This window comes from Trifolium pratense, linkage group LG5 (genome assembly GCF_020283565.1).
Source record: "Trifolium pratense cultivar HEN17-A07 linkage group LG5, ARS_RC_1.1, whole genome shotgun sequence".
NCBI classification, from domain to species: domain Eukaryota; kingdom Viridiplantae; phylum Streptophyta; class Magnoliopsida; order Fabales; family Fabaceae; genus Trifolium; species Trifolium pratense.
Window position 1 is genome coordinate 18,669,573 of NC_060063.1, and position 15,507 is coordinate 18,685,079.

The following is a 15,507-nucleotide window of genomic DNA, read 5'->3' on the forward strand; positions in this document are numbered from 1 at the left end:
TTCCAAAATAGAGCTATACTAGCTCCTAAAAATTCAATAGTCGACACAATAAATGATTATATGTTGAATTTAATTCCTGGCGAAGAAAAAACATATTTGAGTAATGATATTCCACTCACACAAAATGTAGACGGTCAAACAGTGGATGATGTTCATACTCCCGAATTTTTTAACACGATTTCTACATCGGGACTTCCAAATCATAAGTTGAGACTTAAAGTTGGAGTTCCAGTTATGTTATTAAGGAATTTGAATAAAAAATTAGGATTATCCAATTGAACAAGACTTATTATTACGAGATTGAGAAAACATGCTCTTGAAGGAAAAATTATTTCAGGAAGTAATATTGGTGATCAGATTTGCATACCTAGATTTTCTCTTACACTATCTGACGTGAGAATTCCTTTTAAATTTCAACGGAGAAATTTCGTATAATGATTTCTTTTGCGATGACTATTAATAAGAGTCAGGGACAATCTTTAAAGCATGTTGGGATATATCTTCTGTCGTCAGTGTTTTCACATGGTCAGTTGTATGTTGCAATTTCAAGAGTTACTTCTAGAAAAAGGATTAAAAATATTGATCATCGATGAAGACGGTGAAGATACGACTAAGACTTTGAATGTGGTCTATAAGGAAGACTTCCGTAATATAACATAATTTTCCTTGTATGAATATTTATCCAAAATTATTGTTGAACTATCGTTTAATGTTACTCAACTTTTTTCATACACCTTACATTATTGAAATTATCATATCTTATTTAATCATTATATATCTTACAGTTAATCAGACCCGTGCACCGCACGGGTCGATGTCTAGTTAGTCCCTATTTTCGTGTGGAGCTAGTCTGTATTGGTTGAAAATAAAATGTTCTACATATTTTTAGAGATCAATTCCAATATATTTTTTTGTGTTAACCTTCAGGAAAATGAAGTCTGATAATTTAGATCAAGTTCGTCCGCGAGATAAATTTATATAACAAAAAGTTATTTCTTTTAAAAATCAATATAATTTTAACACAGATTGAGAGGTATTCTATAATCTAGTTGTAGAAGAATGATTCATTTAAATATATGTGGTCTCATCTTTCAATAATGCAATATGTAAGAATCGACTTTTATGCATAAAAATCCGTATGAGAATATGTTTATGACTTTTATTCAATTATTCAACACAACATGTCCAAAGAACAAGCGGTGTGATGAAAGTGAAATCGGAAACGTGAATACAATTAGAAGTTAGGTTAACAATACTTTTCTACTTACATTTGTCCATAAAGCATTACTTTTCATTGATTTAATTGGCCAATGTGTGCTGATTATCCAAACATAATAAGAAACGTAAGGCTTGTTATAAGTCAAAGTCACTCAGTGAATAAGCTAAACTTTATTTAAAAAAAAAAACTTAAATGCAGTTTTGCCCCCCTCTGTTTTGATTAAATCGGAATTTTACCCCCCTGTTTTAAAACGCGGACTTTTACCCCCCTGTTTTATAATTTTTTGGATTTTGCCCCCCCTAAAATTCTGCTTTCGAGTCACAACTTCAAAGCTTCGGACACAACTCAATTTGAATCAAAAATTTACTAAACGGATATCAAAATGACTGTAATCGAGTTATCTTTTCACAGAATCAAACCCACTAAATTTGGAGTTACAATGAGAGATTAATTACCGTTTTAGTGAAGATATGTCCCCCAAAATTCTGCACAAAATCTGCTTTCGAGTCACAACTTCAAAGCTTCGCACACAACTCAATTTGGATAAATAATTCACTAAATGGATACTGAAATGACCATAATCGAGTTATCTTTCCACAGGATTAAAACCCACTAAATTTGGAGTTACAAAGAGAGATTAATTACAGTTTTAGTGAAGGTCTGTCCAATTACTAATTTTGCAGAAATCTACTTATGACCTTTAAATTCAACATCATCTACCAAACACATCGTAACTCCAAGTTTGACGAAATTTAAATGACAACAAGAGTAAATACAGGGTGAGAGACATGACAAAAATACCAGTAGTAGTTCCATACATTAATTGATTTGGATAGACCTTCACTAAAATAATAATTAATCTCTCTCTGTAACTCTAAATTTTGTGGAGTTTGATTCTGTGGAAAACTAACTAGATTTCGGCCATTTCGGTACCAGTTTGGTAAATTATGGATCCAAATGGAATTTTGTGCGAAGTTTTGAAGTTGTGACTCGAAAGCAGATTTTGTGCAGAATATTTGGGGGACATACTTTCACTAAAACGGTAATTAATCTATTTTTGTAACTCCAAATTTAGTGGGGTTTGATTCTGTGGAAAGATAACTCGATTACGGTCATTTTGATATCATTTTGGTGAATTATTGATTCAAATTGAGTTGTGTGCAAAGCTTTGAAGTTGTGACTCGAAAACAGATTTTGTGCAGAATTTTGGGGGACATACCTTCACTAAAACGGTAATTAATCTCTCTTTGTAACTCCAAATTTAGTGGGGTTTGATTCTATGGAAAGATAACTAGATTACGGTCATTTTGATATCTGTTTGGCGAATTATTGATTCAAATTGAGTTGTGTGCGAAGCTTTGAAGTTGTGACTCGAAAGAAGAATTTTAGGGGGGGTAAAATCCAAAAAATTATAAAACAGGGGGGGTAAAAGTCCGCGTTTTAAAACAGGGGGGGTAAAATTCCGATTTAATCAAAACAGGGGGGGCAAAACTGCATTTAAGCCTAAAAAAAAAGTGAATAAGCTAAAGTAGAGATTTATTTTTCCATTGACAGTTTTTTGATTTAGAAGATAAGATAATTTGTTGAGATTTATTTTTGTCATTCTACTAGTTTTTAGGCACGTCTTATGAAATTACCAAAATATCCCTATCTGCTATTTGGGTCGGTGTTTTAAAAACCAAACCGGACCGGACATCGAACCGGCGAGGATACTAGGTCACTGGTTCATTGGTCGAACCACTGAGTCACTGGTCGAACCGCATGACAAACCGGATTAAATCAGATTAAACCGGTGGAATGAACTTGTCTCTATATAGTTATTGAACCGGTATATAGTTAAAAAAAATCATAAAAAATATGAAAATATCATAAACTCATAATGTCACAAGTTGTTAAATTCAAATCATAAACATTGTCTTCACACATATTAAAATAGTACAAAATACAAATCGAAATAAGTTTTAAACATTAAACACGAATAAGTTAGAGTCATTAATTATTTTTCAAAAATTATAGCATATGTATTTTAATTGTAAATATAATAAATTAGAGTCATTAATTATTTTTTTCCCGCAAAAACATTAGTTATTATAAGTAAAAATGAGAGTTGAATCAACATTAAAAAAAATCAAATGTGTTTTTGAAACAAATAAAAAATTGTGAGGAAGCTTATAATATAATACAAGAATATATGCAATATAAAGAAAACAATGTAAATATTTTTAAAAATGAACAATTTAGCATAGTGGCAATGATCCTCATGTTTTATGGAAAAGTCAATGGTTCGAATCTTACTTTTGACAATTTCTTATATTTTTAGACATTTATAATCCATGCATGTTACTACAAAAAAAAAATTACTAAAAAAAATGAGTGTTTCAATAAAAAAAATTGTTTTAAATAAAAAAAACCAAGCTTGCAATTAAGCCGGCTGGTTTGAAAAAATCGTCGGTTTTCCCAGTTTTGACCGGTTCAGGCCGGTTCAACAGCATGCCCGATCCAACTATCAGACCACACCGGTTGACCTCCGATTCCCGGTTTAACCGGTCCGACCGGCCGATCCAGTTTTTAAAACACTGATTTGGGTAGTGGAATGCATATGTCACTTAGGTAGCAGTTGTGTTAAAATTTGTTTGTTTTTTGGCTAAATTGCACTTTTGACCACCTAAGTTTCAGAAAGTTGCGATTTTGGCCCCCTATGTTTGCCCCCTTTTGCAAAAGGTCAATTTTGACCAAATCAATGCTGATGTGGCAAATCACTTAAGTGACTCAGCTGGCACGTCAACTTCATTTGCCATCTAATAAATAAATAAATAAATAAATAAATAAATAAAAGGATTGTCATGTTATACTATGTGTCAACTACACTTGATTATTTTTCATGTGTCATGAAATGAAGAACACAACAACACAAACCACTGTCAGCTCCATGTTTCTCTCTTCTGCAATCTCACTTCCCTTCTCTTCTTCTTCGTCTTCCTCACAATATCATATTATCATATCCCTAATTCAGATTTTAATAACAAATAATTATAATCAACTTTTCATATCTATCCATATATAAAATAAATTTGAGAAAAATTTAGTTAATTGAAACTTTCATATCCAATAACACATTTAACACCCATCACCAATATTTAAACTTTCATATACATTAGCTTTTAATATCCATCACCAATGTTCAAACTTTCATCTCCATTAACTTTCAAGATCACATCTCATTAAAATCACCAAAAATAAAATCAACAATCAAATAGTAAAATATTAAAAGAATGAACACAACCAATGTAAACAACACAATATTAAGGATGACAGATCTAGGTTAATGTTGGATGAGAAAGAAATCATGAACGAGGAAGTATTGAGAGGAGAGAGAATTGGGAAAGTGAGAATAAATTAAAGAAAACATCCGGTGTTTGATTTTTCTGGGTTGTAAGAATGGTGATGGTGATGTTTTTGTTAGTGGTGGCGATTTTGTGGGTTAGTTCAAGGAGGGGTATCATGCGACCTTAAACGGTGAACACAATTTTATTTTATTTTTTTAATCAGTTACACAAACATACATTATTTTTTATTTAATTTTTGATTTATTTATTAGGTGGCAAAGAAAGTTGACGTGGCAGCTGAGTCATTTAAGTGAGTTGCCACATCAGCATTGATTTGGTTAAAATTGACCTTTTGCAAAAGGGGCAAACATGGGGGGCCAAAACTGCTATTTTGAAACATAAGGGAGCCAAAATCGCAACTTTCTGAAACTTAGGGGGCCAAAAGTGCAATTTAGCCTTATTTTTTTTACCAGTTTAGATTACACTCCCTATCAGATACCCTATTACGTTTTAACATCCGCTACTTAAGTAGCGAAAGACCATTTGACATTAAAATCAATAACAAGACTATTTTATAACAAGAGAATTGTAACAAAATTTTATTATACCACATAACAAAAATATTATTACATTATAATTCATTACATTCAACAATAAATATTATAACATAAATAAATTGAATAAAATTACATTTGAAAGAAATAAAAATATAATTAATCATTATTATCATTCTGCTTGGGGGTTATAAACCACTTTTGGGCAACTCCCCACCATATAATTATCACCTTCTCCTCCTCCTCCTGGGAAAAATGTAAAATCGGGTGAAATCCATTCCGATTAACATAATGATCTCAATCGACGTTATCAAAAAACATGCGTAAGATCATTATGATTAATTGGCGGCGAACATTGAGACTGTTTACGCCTAAAATAACAAAACTACAATAAACACTAAACTAAAAAAAACACTAAGACAAAGCAATATGAGAGAAGAGATGAAAACAAATGAGAATGAGAAAAAATGAAAAGGAAAGACTTTAATTTTTAGAATTTTGTCATGAATTTATGTGAGTATTGAAGTAACAATGTTTGTCACAAGAAAGGGGGGTTTGAATTGTGACCCTTTAAAAATTTAACTGCAAAACAATTTAAGCACAATAACACACTACGATAGTAAATGGTTAGATTAACTGGAGAACGTTCTCCTCGAATGTAAGTGCAATATAGTGATTCGTGTGAGTTAGTGTTTGCACAAATAAAAGAGTAAGGGAAGAGAAGATCACACAAAGAATTTATCCTGGTTCACCCCTTAATAGTATGGGCTACTCCAGTCCCCACTTGCGTGAGATTATCCACTATAATCTAGACCAAGATTACAGAAAACTTCCCTTTGATCTAAGCCCAGATCAAAGACCCTTTATGATCTTAAACCAAGATCACAAAGTATCCAGCTATAACCAGCTGCTCTACCTCAATCAATTATACCCAATTGACTTGAGATAATCCTAAGTTTTTCAATGATTTCTTTGGATCTAAGCTTATACACCTAACCGGATGTGAAGCTTACAATTTGATACACTCAAAGTACTCTACAAATATATGATCCTAGATTTCTAAAGAGCTTTAGAGTAAGAGTGAAAAGGAGAGCTTGATTGCTTGAGAATGTATTAGATTGCTTTGTGTGCTTCAAGTTCTTGCTCTTCCAATTAAACCAACGTGCTATTTATAGATGGAGATGCTCCTTTGTTGCTTGGACATCACACATATCCGTTGTGAGTGAGGAACTAGCCGTTGTGAGAGAAACAAAACAGCCCATGTGATTTTGTCTTTGAGATGCTCCAGGAGATCATTCTTCTAATGGTCTCTGACTGTCACATTGTACTTGTTGGTCAGAAATATTCTTCCACCAACTGTCAATGAGTTGTCTCTGAGTGTATATCCTTTGCAAATGTATTTCCCATGTGGGAAAATAAGATTTGAATTCATTTGGATAAGATTGCCACCTAAGTGCAGAAACTGGGAGATCATTCTCCAGGACGTTGGAGACCATTTTCTGAGATGGTGTGGATAAGGTCCAACGAAAATATAGCTGTTGCAAGTTGTCAACCAGCTGTAAACTCTTCATCAAAGGCATAGAGTAGCCACTGTTCACTTGTCCTTCAAAGGACACATGAATAGTGAGATAAGTACTATTTTATGGGAGAATGTAGCCACCCATGTCATAAGCTTGTACTTTGGATCAGATATGAAACTTCATTGCAAGCTGTATGTACTTGTTGCTGAGTTCTTATTGGTCTAGATTAACTTCTTTAATGATGTTCTTGGAGAACATAAAGCCTTGTTGCAAGATGTGAAGTTATTATTCCTTAAAGAAGCTTATTCGAGTAAGCTCAAGAACCAAAATCAATTCCTTGCCTTAAATGACTTATTTGCACTGTTATGATCCTTTAATAAGTCCAACTTAAAAGTTCATTCTTGTCTTGTACCAGTTGACTTGAATAAGTGCTTATGCTTTAGAATACACAAGTCTGGAGACCAATCTGAGATCATTCTTCTACTGCAGATTTGTCTAAAACTTGTTTGATTCTTTTCTTATGAGTGAAACAAGGTTAATTTAATCCATTGCATCTGTTCTTAAATTAAATCACTCAAGAGCACTTGTTAGATCACAAAATGATCAGAATCAAATTAAAATTTAATTAAGGGTTGTTATCTTTAAAACATCAAAATAGGATTTTGTCTCAACAATCTCCCCCTTTTTGATGATGACAAAACCTTTAATTAATTTTTGATTGTGATTCTGATTAAACCATATTTCAGTAATAATACTTGTGATTTAATCATATAAAGCTCCCCCTCAATTTTAGCATTCTTTATCAATTTATAAAATATGCAAATGCAAATTGAGTAAACATATGTAAAGACATAAATTTGAATCAAACATAACATTCATTAATCAAACTCATAATCAGAGAATATGACATTGTTCAGGTACATGATTAATGATCAAAACAAAGTGATTCAAAACATAAAAGTGATTTAAAACATAATCTAATTCTTAGAATTCAAACAACATACAATTAGAAGTTGAAACCAAAACAACTTCCAACTATATCTACAAATTCTAAGACTGATAATGCATAATTAGAAACAAACATAACAATTCAAAAGAGTCTAAAAACTTCACAATCTCCCCCTAATTACTACAGAGTTCATTCTCCCCCTTTTGTCAACAGCAAAAAGAGGTGGGAGGCATTAGAAAACGCTTCTAAGGATCAGCTGGTGGAGAGTTATCAGGGCTGGAATCCTGGTCAAGTTCTGGAAAATTAGGAACTTGTGGAGGAGGATTGGATGGAGGTGGATTGACACGCATTGCTGGGCAAAATTCTTCTGTGAGCCAAGTCCTGAAGAGTTGGTGCTCATGGATAGTGTAGTTCATCAGAGTGTTGTTGATTTTGATGGCTTGGAAGAGCTTAGCCATATCTTTCTCAACTTTTGATTTTTTGGAAGACTTGGTATTGAAGGAGTGAATGTTGGCAGAACTTTGATATGCAGCAGAATCATGTGGGATATTTGTGCAAAAAGAGCTAAGTGAAGCAAAATTTGGAGGGAAAGAAGGTAGTGATGGTCCAGCATCAGTAAACACAGGTTGATGCATCTGAGCATACTCAGGAGGGGTTTGAATGAAATTTCTCAGGAAATCTGAAGTGGTGGTGTTGAAAGAGGTTTGAGGTGATGTCATCAAAGGTGAGAAAATTGATGTATTCACTGGATTGTTTGAAAAACCATCAGTTAAGACAGTGGTGAATTGATTTTCAGAGTTATGTCCTAAGTTATCAAATTCTAAGGATACAAAGGGATTAAACTGAATGGAGGTGGTTTTCTCACTTACATTTTCCTTGCTTTTTTCACTAGCTGAGACAGGGAGAACGGTCTCTGGATGGTCTTCCTGTTGTGTAGTCATGACTTCAGCTAGAAGGTCCAGATTGTTGTCCTTTTCAAATTCTTCTCTTTTCCTTTTCTGGCCTTGTTCACTAATGGTGTGGTCTTCAATATCTCCTATGAACTTCATTCTTCCAATATTCTTTAGAGAGAATGTGGTAGATGAATTCTTTCCTTCTTCTCCTTCAAAGCTTACTTTGAACTTGTTGAAGACTCTTGTTAGAAACATACCATAAGGAAGAGTGACTTTTCTGGATTCATTTTCAATGACAGAAACCATATGTTTGAGCATGACAAAGGGTAGGTTGTGTAACACCCAAACCCATTATTTATATATTTCTACCTTAGAAAAATCTTTTTCAAAATACGCAACGGAAAATCACATTTAATTTATTGAATGTCGGTTCGAGTATTACACTCCTCTACCAAAATAATACTAATGTAGTTAATTAGTAAAAATACTTGTTTATACAAATGTTAAATCAACTAATGTATTTATTAGCTATACAAAACAACCTAGATAAGGAGACTCTATATACATATAAAACCCCTTTTCCCGTGTCACAATCAGAGCAGAGCTTCACCGACGACTCGACATCAAATACCACAAAACCTGTAAATCTGGACCCCCAACGGTCCAGCACATAACACATAAAAGAGAGTTAGATAACATACTCAAAATATACAAGTGTAAGTAAATGGTACTTAAACACTTCTTCATAAAAACATGCATAATCATACATTATACATATACATCACCATCATTCATGCATATTCATATATCATGCATATACTTCATTTATCACCTAATCAATCATCCACAAAATACACCAAACATATAGTTTCACGTCGTCTCGGACAATACCAAAACATCAACAAATACATTGTTCAGATTATGGTCATGACGGACCCTGCGTTGTTCATTTTATAGTCATGACGGACTCTGCTCCTCACATACGGATTAACAATCAACATTTACCAAGTATGTGTCAAACATCATTTATCATAAAATGCACACAAAATCCCTAATGCAATCTAATGCTTCACATTCATGTTATGTCCTCTAGACACCTCTAATGCATGTGGTACCATCGTCTTTATCAGAGTATCTCACCTCCGATATCCGTCTTTATCAAACAAATATAGTTCGATATCCTTCTTTATTGGACAAGCCAATATCCCTAAATATTCATGATGCATGCACTCAAAACTCATGAATATATTCATCAACAATTTTGGCATATAGCCCGTCAACAATAACGTGGAACACTATCCAACGTCCGTCTTTATTAAGATAATCAATACCTTAATATCCGTCTTTATTAGAATAACATAATTCTAATATCCTTCTTTATTAAGTTGATTAACACCTTAATATACTTCATTTATACTTCATACATGATTAACAATCAATTCACGATTAGCAATGAGCATTATAAACATCAACAATCATCAACAAGCATCAACAATCATCAACAAGCATCAACAAGCATCAACAATCATGTAAGAATAAGACACTGATTGAAAATACATGCAAAGGAAGATAGCAGATGAAAAATTGGTGAAATCTGCAGCATTTCCGCCTGGGGCGGAAATATTTACGTTTGAGGCGGAAGTTTACGCCTGAGGCGCAAAAGTTTACGTTTGAGGCGCAGAAACATCTGAAAGGTTGGCTGCTCACTGTTCTTCCGTTTCAGGCGGAAATTATTGTGCCTGAGGCGGAAAAACATGCGTTTTCTACACAAAAACGCCCAAAAATCCCATTTTTCATGTTATAAATCCCAAAAGAGTTTGTATTCAAGCATAACAAACATGGATGAACACAAAAGGACAGTCCATTTCTCAGATCTACATCATAAACATCGAAAAAGTAAAGATTGAACACTTTTTCATCAAAACTCTCAAGAACACAAAGTTCTTGAGTTTAATCCATTAGAAAACTCGTTTTAACCATTATTTCCGTTCATTAATCATGTTAAAAGCATGTTAAACATATTAAGAACCTTAGGAACGATTTCCATCAAGAAAATCCATTCCAAACAAAAACGAAAATGGGGTGGAGGAAGTTCGGGTGAGGAGAAATCGACATTCTCCCCTTCCTCGAGTCACCCACGAATATGAAATATACTCTCTTACCTGGATTCGAAGAAAACTCGATGAATGATCTTGAATCTCTCCCTTTCTTCTTGCCCTAGCTCTTCAAGCTCTCTCTCTCTCTCAAGAACACAAAAGAAACATGAGAAATGAATTCTCTCTTCCCTCACTATGCCCATATGGGCGCTCCACACACACACAAGGCCCATTGGGCCTCAAGCCCAATTGGCTTGGCCCAATAACGCGTTAACTCACTTTACTCGCTTAATAACTAAAGTACTCGATAAATAACCCTAGTTATTAACTTAATTAAAATGCCACGTTAAATAAAATATTTTAACACATAAAAATAATAATATGAAAATTGGGTCGTTACAACTCTCCCCTACTTAAAGGATTTTCGCCCTCGAAAATTACGCTACTAAAACAACTCCGGATAACTCCTGTATCCGACCCTCCAATGAAACATTCAAAACACTGCACATTACCAAGTTTGACAAAATTAATTTATCCCATCCAACACAATTTTTGTCTATTTATCAACAAGAGATCAAGGACGGCCAGTTCCTCAATTTGTCGATAAATATTCAACAATCATGATATCGGCACAAAACAGTCTTATCAAACCGCTAAAACGTCCACTCCGCACGAAACATCCATAGACTCACATTCTACGACCTCACAACGTTACCCTAAAATAGGTACAACCAATCGAACTCTCCGAAAGATACTTCCGTGGAATACTTCCACAACTCCATAATTCTCATAAATCTTTGATTCCCTCATGAATCACTTAACCGTGTTACATCACTTATTCATATTCGAATCTTATTCCAACATATCACTCGATAATTCAATTCCAACCATCACTTGATGACCAACATTCTCAAACTTCATTGACACATGCTAAAAACTACCGTCTCTAACCGTCAAATTCCTTTTCTCACATATCTCCAATCATTGAGTCGAATCTCGTTACGACTATTCTATTCCCAAGTAATCTCTTAACCAACCTTTGCATTCCTTAACACAAACAATTTCCAATACCACTTCTTAATCTTTTAGTAATTCGCTACTTCCAAATTAGACCACTGCCTAAAATTGGTTCTCCAAACAATCATAACTTCTATCTCGTTGATTCCAAAATCAAACTCTTGAATTAAATCCACAAAGCTCCAAATACTCGTCATACGATCTAATCCCATCCATTAAATTCTAATCAACCTTTGTCTTAGTATTCTTACTAATGACTCCTTGTCTACTCCCAACATGACATTTCTAGAAAATTTCTAAAGATTCTCGTCCAAAATACATCTTAAGTTTATTCACCAAATCACTACCGTCCCATCATCCATGATGAAACAATTTAAAATCTTTTACTTCATTGTCACCGATTGTGACCATACCACATCAACATCCACGATGCATCTAACAACACTAGTCTCCACCGACTTTCGTATTCCATAAATCCAAATTTCCTTAGCAAATACTTACTCACTCTTATCTTTTGGGCACTACAAAATGCTCTCCGATACTTACCTTAGGCATCACCTTCAACTCCTTACTATATGTGCTCAAACACAACATCTACTCATATGTGCGGTAATCCTTTTCGCAAACTCTCACCTAACACAAGTCACTTCCAACATGACCTCCTATTACTCACTCTCAACACGTTCTCCAACGGCTAACTTTCTTATTCTTCATCATTCAAAAATGATACCTCTCATTTAGCTTCATCTCAACCTCCAAGACTCTACGTTCTCATTCAACATGTGACACCAATTGTCCGGTCATTATCCAAGTCCAATTACCCTTTCTTCGGCAAGCCTCTCACAAAATCTTTCGAATTGTTATCCTACTTCCATCTTCGAATAAACTCGACTACTTATACAATCCTCACTTCCAACGATTCAACAAACATACCAATCCTATTATGATATTTCTCAATTCCATTCTTATTTACTTTAAAACCTACTTCCCTTCATCGATTAATTAACACCAACGGTTCACTAATCTTCACATCTCTTATGAAAATTACTTCACACACTAGACTTAGAACTCCAAATTGTTCAACCAATTCAACCTACTACCAAATGCACGACTCACGTAAAACTTCTTACTCAAGAATCCGCTACAACATCTGATCCACTTGGATGACAACTTACTTCAAAATCATCACCTCTCAAGAATCCTAATCACTTCCACTTCTACATATTCAACTTCTTCTAATCGAATAGGTACTTCAACTTCGCTCCACACAAACCATATATCCATACTTCTAGTGCAACACACGATCCTTGATCGTCCCGAATGCTCTTCATCTTACTTAACCAATCTCACTAACGCCCCACGGCGAAACACTTGGCCCGACAACTTCTCTTCTAGTAGTTTCTCACAACTTGTTGCTCCCATTCGTTCCACTTCAAACAACGTCACCAATTCCTGAATATTCCGCTTCAAGAACATCTCTACTCATCCAATCTTCTCACGTTCGAAACATCTCAGAGGGATATAACCTTCTCCCCCACTTATCTCAAACTCGCTCGTACTCTTCCACTAGAACTTCCGGTGCTCACACCTAACGGTTCTATCGTCTCTAAACATATTCTTCCTAAGAAGAAACTAGTATCGACATCGTTTACACGCATGTCACATACAGGGGCAAAACCTAACCCACGATACCTAAACACTAACACAAATTCATGCAAGCATTCAAGTAACCTATACTTCCATCACTTTTCAAAGTTAGGAAATCAAAACAACACAAGGAAAATGAACATTGCATAGCAATAATTCATACTCACATCCAATCAACTCAGAACAAGACGTCACCAAATATAAATTTCTTGTCTGGCTCCCTCGCTTAGCAAAAGCTAGCGAGCTCCCGGCGAGACAAGTCAAAAACATTCACAGGACTTAGCAAGACTTAGCGAGACTCAGCGAGGTTCATTCTTCGCCTAGCGAGCACATCCAAAAATCTGGGTGCTCTGCTACGGTTTTGAACTTACGCTCACTAAACTCTCGTTTTCTCGACTCACTAATCCACAAAATCCAAAACATCAAGCATATAACATCATTATAGACTTGAAAGCACAATTAGAATCATGCATCAACAATCACAACATAGAATTATGAGATCTTCATGTTTTTACTCATAAAACGCATAGCAATTCAAATGCCTAGTAATCATCTAGCACATGTTATAAACAAACATATAACAAACACATATCAGGACACATTAATATCCTACTCTTCTCACCATTTTGAAAATTAATTTTCACTCACTCAAAAGAAAATAACTCTATATTTTCACCAAAATCTTCAAGAAATAATATTAGTTTTTAAAATTATTTCAAATCATTACCACATGCAGTTTTATATCATGCCGGATCGTCACATGCAGTTTTACATCATGCCGGATCATCAACAATTAGCAATAAGCATCAATCCATCAAGTTTAAACTACAAAAAGGTTAAACTCTATGCATATACAACTATTATAAACATAGAAGTATAGCACTCACACCATTACTCAACGAAACAATGGATCTATTAATCCAATTCACACCACTCATAGTTCCTAAATGAACAACATGAATGATTTCACAAAACAAACAACACAAAATTGTTAGACAAACGCGACTGACACACAATACTCACTTGGTCTGACTGCACAGACCTGCTCTGATCGACACATAACCCACACAGTCCGAAGACAACGGGGCTCTGATACCAATTGTAACACCCAAACCCATTATTTATATATTTCTACCTTAGAAAAATCTTTTTCAAAATACGCAACGGAAAATCACATTTAATTTATTGAATGTCGGTTCGAGTATTACACTCCTCTACCAAAATAATACTAATGTAGTTAATTAGTAAAAATACTTGTTTATACAAATGTTAAATCAACTAATGTATTTATTAGCTATACAAAACAACCTAGATAAGGAGACTCTATATACATATAAAACCCCTTTTCCCGTGTCACAATCAGAGCAGAGCTTCACCGACGACTCGACATCAAATACCACAAAACCTGTAAATCTGGACCCCCAACGGTCCAGCACATAACACATAAAAGAGAGTTAGATAACATACTCAAAATATACAAGTGTAAGTAAATGGTACTTAAACACTTCTTCATAAAAACATGCATAATCATACATTATACATATACATCACCATCATTCATGCATATTCATATATCATGCATATACTTCATTTATCACCTAATCAATCATCCACAAAATACACCAAACATATAGTTTCACGTCGTCTCGGACAATACCAAAACATCAACAAATACATTGTTCAGATTATGGTCATGACGGACCCTGCGTTGTTCATTTTATAGTCATGACGGACTCTGCTCCTCACATACGGATTAACAATCAACATTTACCAAGTATGTGTCAAACATCATTTATCATAAAATGCACACAAAATCCCTAATGCAATCTAATGCTTCACATTCATGTTATGTCCTCTAGACACCTCTAATGCATGTGGTACCATCGTCTTTATCAGAGTATCTCACCTCCGATATCCGTCTTTATCAAACAAATATAGTTCGATATCCTTCTTTATTGGACAAGCCAATATCCCTAAATATTCATGATGCATGCACTCAAAACTCATGAATATATTCATCAACAATTTTGGCATATAGCCCGTCAACAATAACGTGGAACACTATCCAACGTCCGTCTTTATTAAGATAATCAATACCTTAATATCCGTCTTTATTAGAATAACATAATTCTAATATCCTTCTTTATTAAGTTGATTAACACCTTAATATACTTCATTTATAATTCATACATGATTAACAATCAATTCACGATTAGCAATGAGCATTATAAACATCAACAATCATCAACAAGCATCAACAATCATCAACAAGCATCAACAAGCATC